General features: G+C 34.9%; 1 protein-coding gene across 1 annotated transcript in view; it reads left to right on the top strand.

Annotated features, from left to right (window-relative positions):
* The first annotated feature begins 1,170 nt into the window (after positions 1-1,170).
* Positions 1,171-12,548, top strand: part of LOC106130443 (homeobox protein OTX1) — a 47,512-nt gene continuing 36,134 nt past the window's right edge. Inside the window, exon 1 of the mRNA XM_013329289.2 lies at positions 1,171-1,532. The gene's annotated coding sequence lies outside the window, so the exon portion shown is untranslated. The remainder of the gene's footprint in view (positions 1,533-12,548) is intronic.

The raw sequence follows: 12,548 nt of genomic DNA on the forward strand, positions 1-12,548 counted from the left end.
GACGAGTAGTTTCGACTGTGCGTTGTCTGTCAGTCAGTCACTCAGTAACGGAAGAGTTTTATATATATAGATAGATTTAAACGATTTACCTTTTTATTCTATTTTTATTGTATTATGTTTAAGTATTTATCAATACCCCCACCAAGTAATAACTTAAGGCAGAAGGTCCTTTAAGTAGAGACTAAATATATTAACCAACTTGGTATTACATGACTCTCACAACTTTTTACGATAGAAAGTCTGAGCTGCGATACTTGGATTTTTTTACAGGATGTTTTTGATGGCATTTATTTTTCTCTGCGCTAACACCTATCTGTCTGCTGTTTGGTTTCCTTCCACCCAAAGGTGACTGGAAGACATTGCATTAGCTATAAGTCCGCCTTTGTACCATCTCTGCCTATGTGTTTTGTGCTGTTTTGTATGTTTTACTCTTATGGTGCAATAAAGTATTTTATCTATATATCTCTCTTCATCCTCGCCGTCTGGAGAGGAGGTGGTGCACCTTTTGACCATGAACCTGGATTGGATAAGTCAGATTATTACATGAACCTACTCCTATCTTACCCCCGCAACCTATGTATAAGGGGATCCTAACCCATATTAGAACATGATAAAAGTGGTACTAGATGGATTTTTTTATTTTTGCCTATTTTGCTATTTTATTTTTTAACTTTGACTACATAGGCAAACAAAAAAAAACAGTTTGTTAGTTTGTAAATATCTTTATTACAAGTCACAAAAAATAGTACATTGTTATAAAAGTAATAAATCATTTATTTTTTTATGTTAAGTTACTTTGGTGTTTGTCAGGAAATTCCATGAATCCCAAAACTGGACAAGAGCCACATTTTTTTTTTAATTCTGACCTACAGCAATTTATTTCCGCATCAGCATATTTTTCCACGTAACGTCGCTAGATTCAAAGTCGCTGAAACAAAATGACTTCGGTTACCTTTAAAACGAGACTGAACCGTCTGCGCGCCAGTCACGCCCTAAAACTGTTGTAATAACAACTAATTTTGCACCTTACATAATCACCCTTTCTCTGGAATAGACAACGAAAAATTTTTTTTATCTATTATTCTACTTTTTACCTGAAATTTGTAGCGGGTGGGGAGGGGAGCGGTGAAGTAAAGCCACGACGAAACTTAACTCAGTCACCAGTCGGGTTTTAACAGCGCGAGCGTCTGCGTACAGCGCTCTCGGTCGCCCCGGCTAACAATAGACATTCGATATTCGAAAACCGGTGTCGATGACCAGTGCGTGACTTTATTTTTTTTTAATTTATTTTCCCAACGGCCTATTTCACAACGAATTTTTTTAATTTTTAATTTCATAAACTTTGGCAAAGACGTGTAACTGAATGTTGTAGATTAGTATGTTTATTGATAAGATAATTTCTGTAAAAACTTATTTGTGCCGCGGCTACAGAGTGATCGATCGTCAATAATCGTCATTAATTAACGTTTTTTAAGTGCCGTTATCAAAGTGCGTTTATTAAATCTAGAAGTTTTGGATTTGGACTTAAAAAGGTATGTAAAAATATTTATTTTTCTTAAACTGAACACAACTTGAAAGATATCTGATTATCCGCCGGTATTACCAACCAAACTGGCGGAATGTGTTCGGATTATTGACAAATTATTGCCTATACTAAACTTGCGTCGCAAAACATAAATTGAACTTCATAATTTCTTGACAATATTTTATGTCACCGCATCGAAATTTTACCTTTATTTGTCAACATAAGTCTAGGTGTCAGAGCTAAATTAAAACAGCATTCATAGTGGAAAAATTACATATGTAAATTCTACAGATTTTTGAAAATAAATACTATTAAAAGCCATTTTGTGCAACATTATGAAAAAAAAATGTATAATTATTTTTAAGTTTTACTCTTTATTGCACCAACAAAGAAGTTATCAAAGAAACAAAGAAATATACGATTATACTGCTTAACTTTAAACTTTTTACAAGAGCATCACCACGATCTAAATAAGTAGGTATAGCAAACAATAACATTATTTGCTCCTCTTCCAAACAGTAAAATTCGATCAAAGGAACATACATACATATAATCACGTCTATATCCCTTGCGGGGTAGACAGAGCCAACAGTCTTGTAAAGACTAATAGGCCACGTTCAGCTGTTTGGCTTTAATATACAATTGAGATTCAAATAGTGACAGGTTGCTAGCCCATCGCCTAAAAGTAGAATCACAAGTTTATAAGCCTACCCCTTAGTCGCCTTTTACGACATCCATGGGACAGAGATGGAGTGGTCCTATTCTTTTTTGTATTGGTGCACGGCATGGCACGGCAAAGGAAAGGAAATAATACCTAAACATAGGATACTTCTTTAAGACTATTCTTCTAAAGTAACTCTTCCTGAATTATTGGCTCTGTCTACCCCGTAAGGTATGTACTATGTTAGTTTATTACTTTTACACTATTTCTTTGTTCAAACAATACTCGTAAATCTGCCTTTTGTTTATTTAAAACCTCTGTTTACAATGTTATTTGTTTTTCTTTAACTATATTGTTGTTATTTAAAAAAAAACATGTTTAAATCTCTATTACTTATCAGCGATAAATTAAAGATTTTTATTTCTTTAAAATCATGGCAGCCCACCGCTTGCATTTAGGCCTATCTGACACGCCATTACAAATGAGAAGGGAACTTACTTCTCCACGTGACATTAAGGTTCTTATATTTAAAAAAAAAGCTTACTTTGTAACCATTATTTAAAGTTGTCAAATGATTTTTCATTAACTTAATCAATTACAATATTTGTGGATAAAATAAGTCTAAGTAAATATATAAGATAATTGACGTATAAAACGATTTGTAAGTAAGTGTATTTTGAGACTATTCGGCGCCGCCCGCGTGAAGAGAAGAAACACTATCACTTCCATTCCCGCGGGAATTTCCTATTAAATATCCTATCTTAGTGCACCCATAAGGGACCTTCACGCCAAATTTAAAATCTCAAGACCCTGTGGTTTTAGCTGTGCGTGGTGTCTTGTCAGTCAGTCACTCAGTAACGGAAGATTTTTATACAATTACATATATACAGCATATTATCTCGTCTATATCCTATGCGGGGAAGACAGAGCCTCTAGTTAAAAATGTTTGAAGGCCATGTTTAGCTGTATGGCTTTGGATGGAATTGAGATTCAAATAGTGTCAGGTTGCTAGCCCATCGCCTACAAAAGTAATCCCAAGTTTTAAATAATTGATTAGTGATTTATAGTGTAGATATAAAAGTACGAATTGAGAACCTCCCTACTTCAAACAGCATCTAAGTATACTAATATTATAAAGCTGAAGGGTTTGTTTGTTTCTTTGAACGCGCTAATCTCAGGAACTACTTGGTTCTATTTGAAAAATTATTTTTGCGTTGAATAGGCTTTAGGCCATATCCTTCTTTAGATTCGCGAGAAGGGCGTATACATTCTACCCTTCTCGGGAAAAAGAAGGATATGGCCGATGAAAGAAGAAAGTACGCAGTCTGTGAGCGTATATTCGTAAATACGTCTTTTGCACATAAATTTTATGACTTTCGTGGAGGAATGTTGTATAATATTATTAATAAGAAATTGGATTTATATAATTGTAGAAAAAAGGAATTTCAACTAAAACTTAAAGAATGGTTCATTGATTTAGATTATGAGTCTACGGAGAGCATTTTGGAAATTATGTCTTAAAAAAATAAAAAATAATAATAAGAATAAAATTAATAAATAAATATATATAGGTATGTATAACAGAAGACTGTGTAACTTCACATTTGTAATATCGGAAGTAACAAGGGGACCTGGTGACCCAAGATACAGGTTCCGGCCTAGTTTGAGTCTCCAGGACTCCAACAAGTTTTTGTAATTGTTTTCTCTTTTTTACTATTATTGTGTTATCTAATGTGTAACTTGTGGAGTAAAATAAAATATTTTTGATTTTTTTGATTTTTTTTTTTAACATCACGCTGCAACTATAAGGAGCAAAGAAATAATGGAAAATGCAAAAAAACGGGGAAAACTATTCATCCTTGAGGTCTTCAATGATGCCCAAAATAACTATTCCACGCGGACGAAGTCGCAGGCACAGCTAGTACAATATATAGCCACAATATTTCTGACAATAGCGACGCAGATTATTAGCACCCCTTCCATTCAATAATAATTTTTGTTCCGCCGCCCTCGGGGCAGAATCTGCTGGGGTGTAACTTATCAATTAGCTGTTTTTATTCATATCAATATCTCTTTGTTATAATTTTTATTGCTATTTTACCGTATATAAAAAATTAGGTATGAAGTCTCGCGCTTTTTTCCATCTGAATGTAAGCTAAAGTGAGATTAAGCTAAAGTGAGAGAGTGAGCTTAGATTCTCGATAAGAATTCGTGATATGCATAGAAGTATACAGCTTCAAATCCTACCCCGGCGGCCGTGTTAGGACGGCCTCTGTGGCGCAGCGGTAGTGCGTTCGTCTGTGACACCGGAGTTTCCGGGTTCGAATCCCGGCCAGGACATAATGAGAAATGAACTTTTGCCGTGTGGTTCCCGGCACCAATACAAAAAAGAATAGGACCACTCCATCTCTTTCCCATGGATGTCGTAAAAGGCGACTAAGGGATAGGCTTGCAAACTTGAGATTATTTTTTTAGGCGATGGGCTAGCAACCTGTCACTATTTGAATCTCAATTCTATCATTTAGCCAAGTAGCTGAACGTGGCCTATCAGTCTTTAAGACTGTTGGCTCTGTCTAACCCGCAAGGGATATAGACGTGATTATATGTATGTGTATGTATGTAACTTTTTCTAATTGGCCTGGGTCTTGGATGTTTATCTTTATAAGTATTTATTAATAAGTATAGCCTATGTATAGTCGTTTTATTTCGTAATACAAGCTTCAAACTTACTTCGTGGCTAACTCAATCTGTGTAATTTGTCCCGTATACCTATATACCTACTACCGTATAAATTATTGTACCGATTTTGATGATATTTGGCATATAGATAGACAAAACCTATAGAAGTTAAATATGCCTTGGGAGCGGAGCCCGCGAAAAAACTTGTCTATTACAATCTCTTTCTCAACTCTTTTATTGCGTAGCAGCTCTACGACTTTGCTACGGCCGCTACATACTAGCTACGATTTTGCTACGAAAAACAATTAATCTTTGTTCTCGTTGTCATTTATATTAATGTGTAAAACAAACATATAGTCACGTCTATATTCCTTGCGGGTAGACAGAGCAAAGAGTCTCATTGAGACTGATAGGCCACGTTCAGCTGTATGGCTTAATGATAGAATTTAGATTTAAATAGTGACAGGTTGCTAGCCCATAGCCTAAATGAAGCATCCCAAGTTTATTAGCCTATCCATACCTTTAAATTTCTTCAGAATCGCCTTCATAGTTTGGAACAAACGATTATTTAACAACTATGCCGTGTGGTTTCCAGCACTTTAGAGTAAAGCCAAGCCATATCTTCCCATGGGTGTCGTAAAAGACGACTAAAGAATGGCTAATAAACTTGGAATTATTGTTGTAAGCGATAGGCTAGCAACCTGCCGCTATTTGAATGTTAATTCCATCACGAAGCCATAAAGCTGAACGTGGCTTTTCAATCTTTTCAAGACTATTGGCCCTGTCTACCCCGCAAGGGATATAAACGTGACTATGCGTAGATATACAAAAGTATTAGAAAAAAATCTCTTTTCATTACCTACCAATAAAAAACAGAACCTTACAGCTATATCACTAAAAATAAATATAACAACAAGAATAAGATACATAAAAATATCTACTGAAATCTTCGCAGCCCTCCCGGTCATTATTTAGGGGGGCGTGGTCGCGCTCCGCCCTCGAATTTACGAGTTCCTACCCCACTGGGTATGTGGCGTTTGATAGCCACTTCGCTAATAATGTTCCTGCCCATTGATAGATGGAAACGTTCATGATATAACTAGTTTTGTCCCTCGGTTTCATACGTCGTTAAATAGTAAATATATACGGGACAAATTACACAGATTGAGTTAGCCTCGGAAGTAAGTTCGAGACTTGTGTTACGAGATACTAACTCAACGGTACTATATTTTATAATAAATACTTACCTATATAAGATTAACATCCAAGACCCAGGCCAATCAGAGAAAGTTCGTTCCTCATCATGCCCTGGCCGGGATTCGAACCCGGGACCTCCGGTGTCACAGACAAGCGCACTACCGCTGCGCCACAGAGGCCGTCAAAATGTAAATGAAAAATCCCAAGATCATGATCACTACTGGTTCGAATTGGAATTGTCGCGGGCACAGCTAGCTCTGCCTACCCCTCCGGGAAAGAGGCGTGATTTTATGTATGTATGTATGTATGTATTACAGCTAGTAATTACATATAGTCATGTCTATATCTCTTGTGGGTTAAACAGAGCGAACATTCTCGAAAATAATGAAAGACCACGTCAAGCAATCTCTATTCTATCATTAAGCCAAACAGCTGAACGTAGCCTATCAGACTGTTGGCCCTGTCTACTCTAAGAGTTGTAGAGTGGTCCAATTCTTTTTTGTATTGGTGCCGGGAACCACACGGCACTATTTTAATAATTGAAATAATTAAATTCACTCACCGAATCATTAGGCCCCCAAAATTATTTTAATTGGCATTTCGCAGGACCTTTGAATCTGATTTCCTGATAAACAGATTAAAAAACAGGGTTTAATCGCACAGTGCACAGAAACCCGCTTCTAACAGGGGCGCGGCCGACGTCATGTTTGCCCTGTGGTTGATCTATATCTCACACACGTCTTTGATCCAACGGGACAGACAGAGTCAATAATAAAAAAAGCTAAGCATAGTTATAATTTGATGCCTTATTGTCTAATTTGTCGTTGCTAATGAGGTATTTTTTATTAAATTGGGGTTTATGGAAGCTACAGTATGCTAATTATTTGTAATCATATCTTCTCCCTCTAAATAAATACTTATTACATTACTTAATAAATAAAAACTTTCGCATTTATATTTAGTAACATTACAGTATGTTAGTTTTGAATCTATGCAATAACGTTTCATTTTATAGAGATGTGTGATTCGAGACTTATGAGTGAATCGGTAAAAAGATATAGGATATCCTCAAATTACGATGAGTTATTAAATAAATACGCTGAACCATGTAAATTCATCTCAGAAATAATCTATTTTAGAAGACAATATTCCAAGCCCAGATGTTATCCCTTGCGGGGTAGACAGATCCAATAGTCTAGATAAGACTGAAAGGCCACTCCTCATATCATGTTTTACCAAATCGCATTAACTTCAAAATCTATAGCTCCCAAACAACCATAGCCTAAACTTGTTAGTTTAGGCTATGGTCATTATCTAACATCATTAATTCAACAAACAGCGCGCATTGTATGCACCGCCTAATTAGAGACTGTGTATACGGCGCTTAATAACACCGTACTTTGAAAATGCACTCAATTGTCACATCCATAAAGGCGATATTGCTCCGGTAAAACTTCTTATAATATCGTTACTGATAAATTGTATAGAAAATGCGTGTTTGATAGACGACGCTGTGGGATTAAATTGGCAGTTCGATTCACTGGCTTTTTATTTCGTTTTACAAGTAATTAGTTGCATGATCTTTCTATTTCAAACAATGAAACGAGTATTTTAGTTTTGACTAGCGGTTACTTCGTACGTCGATGAGTCTATTAGGTTACATCGGACTTTGCTGCACCCAAGGGATCTTATCACGTGGGTATTTCAGGATAAATTGCGCTCGATACTTATATGTTATTCCAGGTTCTACCTGGTAGGTATAGGTACTAAATTCCATCAAAATCCTTCGTCGAATTTACGTGAAACAGTAACAAGCACGCACCTTAATACTCTTGCATTTATAATATTATTAGAATAAGGTAAGGTTAACATAGATTAAGTACCTACCATATGCCATATGTTGCTCATACATAAAAATACTTCTTCTTCCTCTCACCTCTCTGGGGAGAAACCCGGGCTATACCTTTGACCACAAAACTGCATTTCTCACGATGTTTTCATTAACTGTAAAAGCATCGGTTGCCACTTAAACTAAAATACTTACTAAGAATAAGAATAGTTGTAAGTATGACCGAGGTGGGATATGTGCCGCTTACAGGCTTATAATACTATACAAAAAAAGTTCAAAATATCATACATTTTGCATAGACGCCCCCGCCACATATGACATACTCTTTAGGATAAAAAACTGGATATGTTCCGTTTCCCTAATTAAACACACAGCGACAATTGCTTAAGCTCTCATAAAAATCCATTAAGTATATTACAATCTAAAGTCATTACAACGAGTATAATCTGACAATTCAGGCGCATTACGCGTGTATTTTCATTTGGTGTCCATCTAATCTACAATAAATATAAATTTTATCGATAATTACCGAAAATTTCCGATAAATCCAAGATAAGTCATTTAGCAACGTCCAACGAGCATAGATTAGGAAAATGTCATGGCGCTGATAGCGCGCGATTGATCATTTATTTAATCTAATTACGAAATCTTTACAATTAAGGACAAAATATGGGTTCTGTATTAAATCAGTCAAAAGTTAACATACCTACATACACATACATATGATCACGTCTATATCCCTTGTCCCCACAAGCCAACAGTCTTGAAAAGATTGATAGGCCACGCTCAGCTATTTGGCTTGCGTAAGAATGATAGAATCAAAAGTGAATGTTTACAAAAAACTTATTCTTAAGAAAAGAAACAAGAACATAAGGAACCATTAATAAATTGAATTACATAATTCTTTTTTTTTTTTAAATAAATATATACAGTACAAATTACACAGATTGAGTTAGCCTCGAAGTAAGTTCGACACTTGTGTAACGAGATACTAACTCAACGATACTATATTTTATAATAAATACTTATAGATAAACATCCAAGACCCAGGCCAATCAGAGAAAGTTCTTTTCTCATCACGCCCTGCCCGGGATTCGAACCCGGGACCTCCGGTGACACAGACAAGCGTACTACCGCTGCGCCACAGAGGCCGTCAAAAATTCTATTCTATTAAATTTCAACACGGAATGTTACATTTGATTTTCTAAGTTTTTATTTTGTTTCGTATCAAATTAAAACTAAACCTAAAACTAATTATAAAAAAGAAAGAAAAAAGATGATTACAAACTAAAATTTAATTTACAAATTAAATATTTCAAATGCCTAGACGAACCATGACGTTTAGTCCTGGCGAAAGATTAGGTTACGAGTAATTTGACAGTCTTACATAAAGAGAGTTATGAATGTGGTTGTGGTTTTAACCGCTATCAAAAAAGGTGATTCTCTGTTTGACCGATTCTGATTCGGAAAGTGTTTGTTACACTTGGGAGAAGGCTTTAGGAAGTTAACCGACTTAAAAAAAATGGATAGTTGTTGGAGGCGGTTCTAATGTTACAGTTATAGAGGATCTTAACACACATTACCTTGATTAAATCTATAAATAGCAATCTAAAAGGATATATCTCAACTAGAATCAAAGTTTACTAATGTTTGTTGATTAAAGAAGCGTGACACGCGACCTTTGAAACCTGATTAAGATAAAGCAATGAACTCACTACATACTTAATGGATAATGACTGACAGACAATACAAATGTTTCTAAAGTAGAGAAACATTACAATTTAAATTCGAATTTTTCAGTCATAAATACCATCTCTTACTAGCCCTTAACCTGAAGAATTGTATCGCGTATCTATAAGCCTATCCCTTAGCCGCCTTTACGACATCCATGGGAAAGAGATAGAGTGGTCCTATACTATTTCTATTGGTGTCGGGAACCACACGGCACTATTTGGTTCTGTAGTAAGGAATAAAGACTTGATTATTATGTTTGTTTTAAATTTTTTAATTTCTTTGGTGAACACATAGCCTAAATTACTACCTGTCTTCGCCAATATAGTAAGAACTAGATTAATCAATAATTGATAAGCCGAACACGTCCGTAGATATGTAATCGTAATGTCAAGTAGACGTTTGATAAATTTATTTTAATTGTTCGACAACATATAATGTATTTTTTGAGAAATCTTAGTGTTTTAATCTATGATTGTATCAATATCCTATTGACACGTCAAAGTATTTATAACTAGCTATGCCCGCGACTTCATCCGCGTGGAATAGTTATTTTGGGCATCATTGGAGCTTCCTCAAGGAGGAATAATTTGCCCCGTTTTTTCACATTTTCCATTATTTCTTCGCTCCTTACAGTTGCAGCGTGATGAAAAATAGTCTAAAGCCTTCCTCGCTAAATCTATTAAACAAAAGTTTTTTAATTCGAACCAGTAGTTCATGTGATTAGCGCGTTCAAACAAACTCGTCAGCTTTATTTTAGTATAGATATCAGGTTGACTGAATATTTTTATCAGATCTAAACAGTAATTATTTTCAAGTTTACAACCTGACATTAAATTCTATTCCAAAAAATTGTGATATACTTAGTTACTCCAGTTTTGAAACCATGTATTCTATGAAAAGACTGATAGACCACGTTCAGCTGTATGGCTTTATGATGGAATTGAGATTCAAATAGAGACAGATTGCTAGCCTATCGCCTAAAAAAGGATCGAAAGTTACGTTGACGAAATTAATATATTGAAAAAACAATATTACCTTCTTAAGATTTTATAACCTTACAACAGGAAATAACTTTATCTAGAAACCAAATGAAAGATATCATTTATCAGGGATTTAGCTCGAAAATTTTTAATCTTTTTAATTAGTTAAACAATAGTTACTATAAGTAATTTATAACCAAGCAGACTCTTAATGAGTGGTATGTTACAACAATTAGATTATATAAAAATCTAAATTATCAGAGTCTGTTTAATGTTTTCAACTATTTTCTAGTGGAAACTTTATTGATTTGTGTATTGTAATAAATGTTTATTGTAACAGAGTTATTACAATTGTATGTTTCCCAAATAAATAAAGAAATAATTGATAATCATCTTAGTGAATCAATCAGCTTTTTTTAACAATTGTTAGTAATCTTAGCTATGGTCCACTATTTAACCTAGGCATTTGAAGAGTTACACGGAGCGATTGTCATTCGTATCTGGTTACCTAAGATTGGCTACAAATTAAGACCACCCCTTTATTGAGAATGCAATGTCTTAACTTCACTCTCTCTGTCTGTGAAGTGAGAACAGCAGAGTAAGGGAGTACAATAAAGTTCGCGAAGGTTCACATAACCAGTTAAGTATCTAAATAATTAAATTTAATTACCTGGATATTTTGTCTAGAATAGATCTTTGGCTATGGAAGAAGGTATTTTTGGCGGAGTTTGCTCTCTGCTCCTCTGCTTTTACAGAATAAGATTATGTGGCATTTCAAACTGTATATCCATGCGTTATTCTGTGACAATTATTTGTAAGTCTGTGTGTAAAAAATGTGTTACAAACGTGATTCTACATTTTTTGCGTACGGAGCCGCGGTAAAAGTTAGCGGAGTATATATTCAAATTCGTCGAATTGGTATGAGTATGCAGAAATTGTGTCAATTAGTTATCGCTAAAATAACACAAACAGGCGCCAATCATTTTAGAATTTATGATTAAGTAGGTATACCTACGTCAATAAAACAAAAAGCCATTGTGGAGTTTTTGTTTTCGCTTCATTTTTATGCGCGACAATTTGATATTTATAATAATTTATTACTGAGGCTTGTAATTAGGTATTTCAGAATAATAATTCTGCTGTGAAACAATGTTTTCTTCATTCCTTACTGGTAGACAGAGCCTTTTTTTAATTATAACTTGTTTTATCACTTAATAATTTTAAATAGTTTTTAAGCACTTAATCTAAAATCTTTATCACTTACTGGTTTAACCAGAGATACAGGATTATCTCATTTTTTTTATTGAAATTTTATAGCTATGTGGGGTAGGCAGAGACAACATCTTTCTACTTGCCACGACCCCTGCATACTTCTTTCGCCTCATACACATTCATGACTCTCTCTCCCTCATGCCCCCTTGTTTAAGAGTACTAACATGACCTTTCGCCAGAAATTTCATGCATTATATATTTATTATGTAACCTATAGACCTTATTATCATAGAAATGGCAAACTGGAGAGCAAACTTTTGAAACTTATCTCCACAAAAAGTTTCAACAGACATAAAAATTTTGTCGACTGACAATGCCATCCAAAAAACTTGCCAAACAACTATAATTACTATTATTTACCTACCCTCAATAACAAAACAGCGCATCAGCCCCCAAAGGGGCGTAGCACCCATCATTTTTTTCCGTCATCAACCCACATAACTAACTACCTATATAATGAAACATCTGCCTTTTCAAACTTAGTAAATTTCGTCCCTCAAACCGGACGGTTTCGGAGTAACGCAAGAACGGATTAACATACAAATGTGACAGCACACCTACGTCTGTTTGTTTGTTTGTGTGTTTAGGAGATTTGAATGAAGATCAAGTGAGTGACGTTTAGAATTTTAACTACAATGCTAATTGTGGTCT

This window comes from Amyelois transitella, chromosome 27, assembly GCF_032362555.1.
Source record: "Amyelois transitella isolate CPQ chromosome 27, ilAmyTran1.1, whole genome shotgun sequence".
Taxonomy (NCBI): Eukaryota; Metazoa; Arthropoda; class Insecta; order Lepidoptera; family Pyralidae; genus Amyelois; species Amyelois transitella.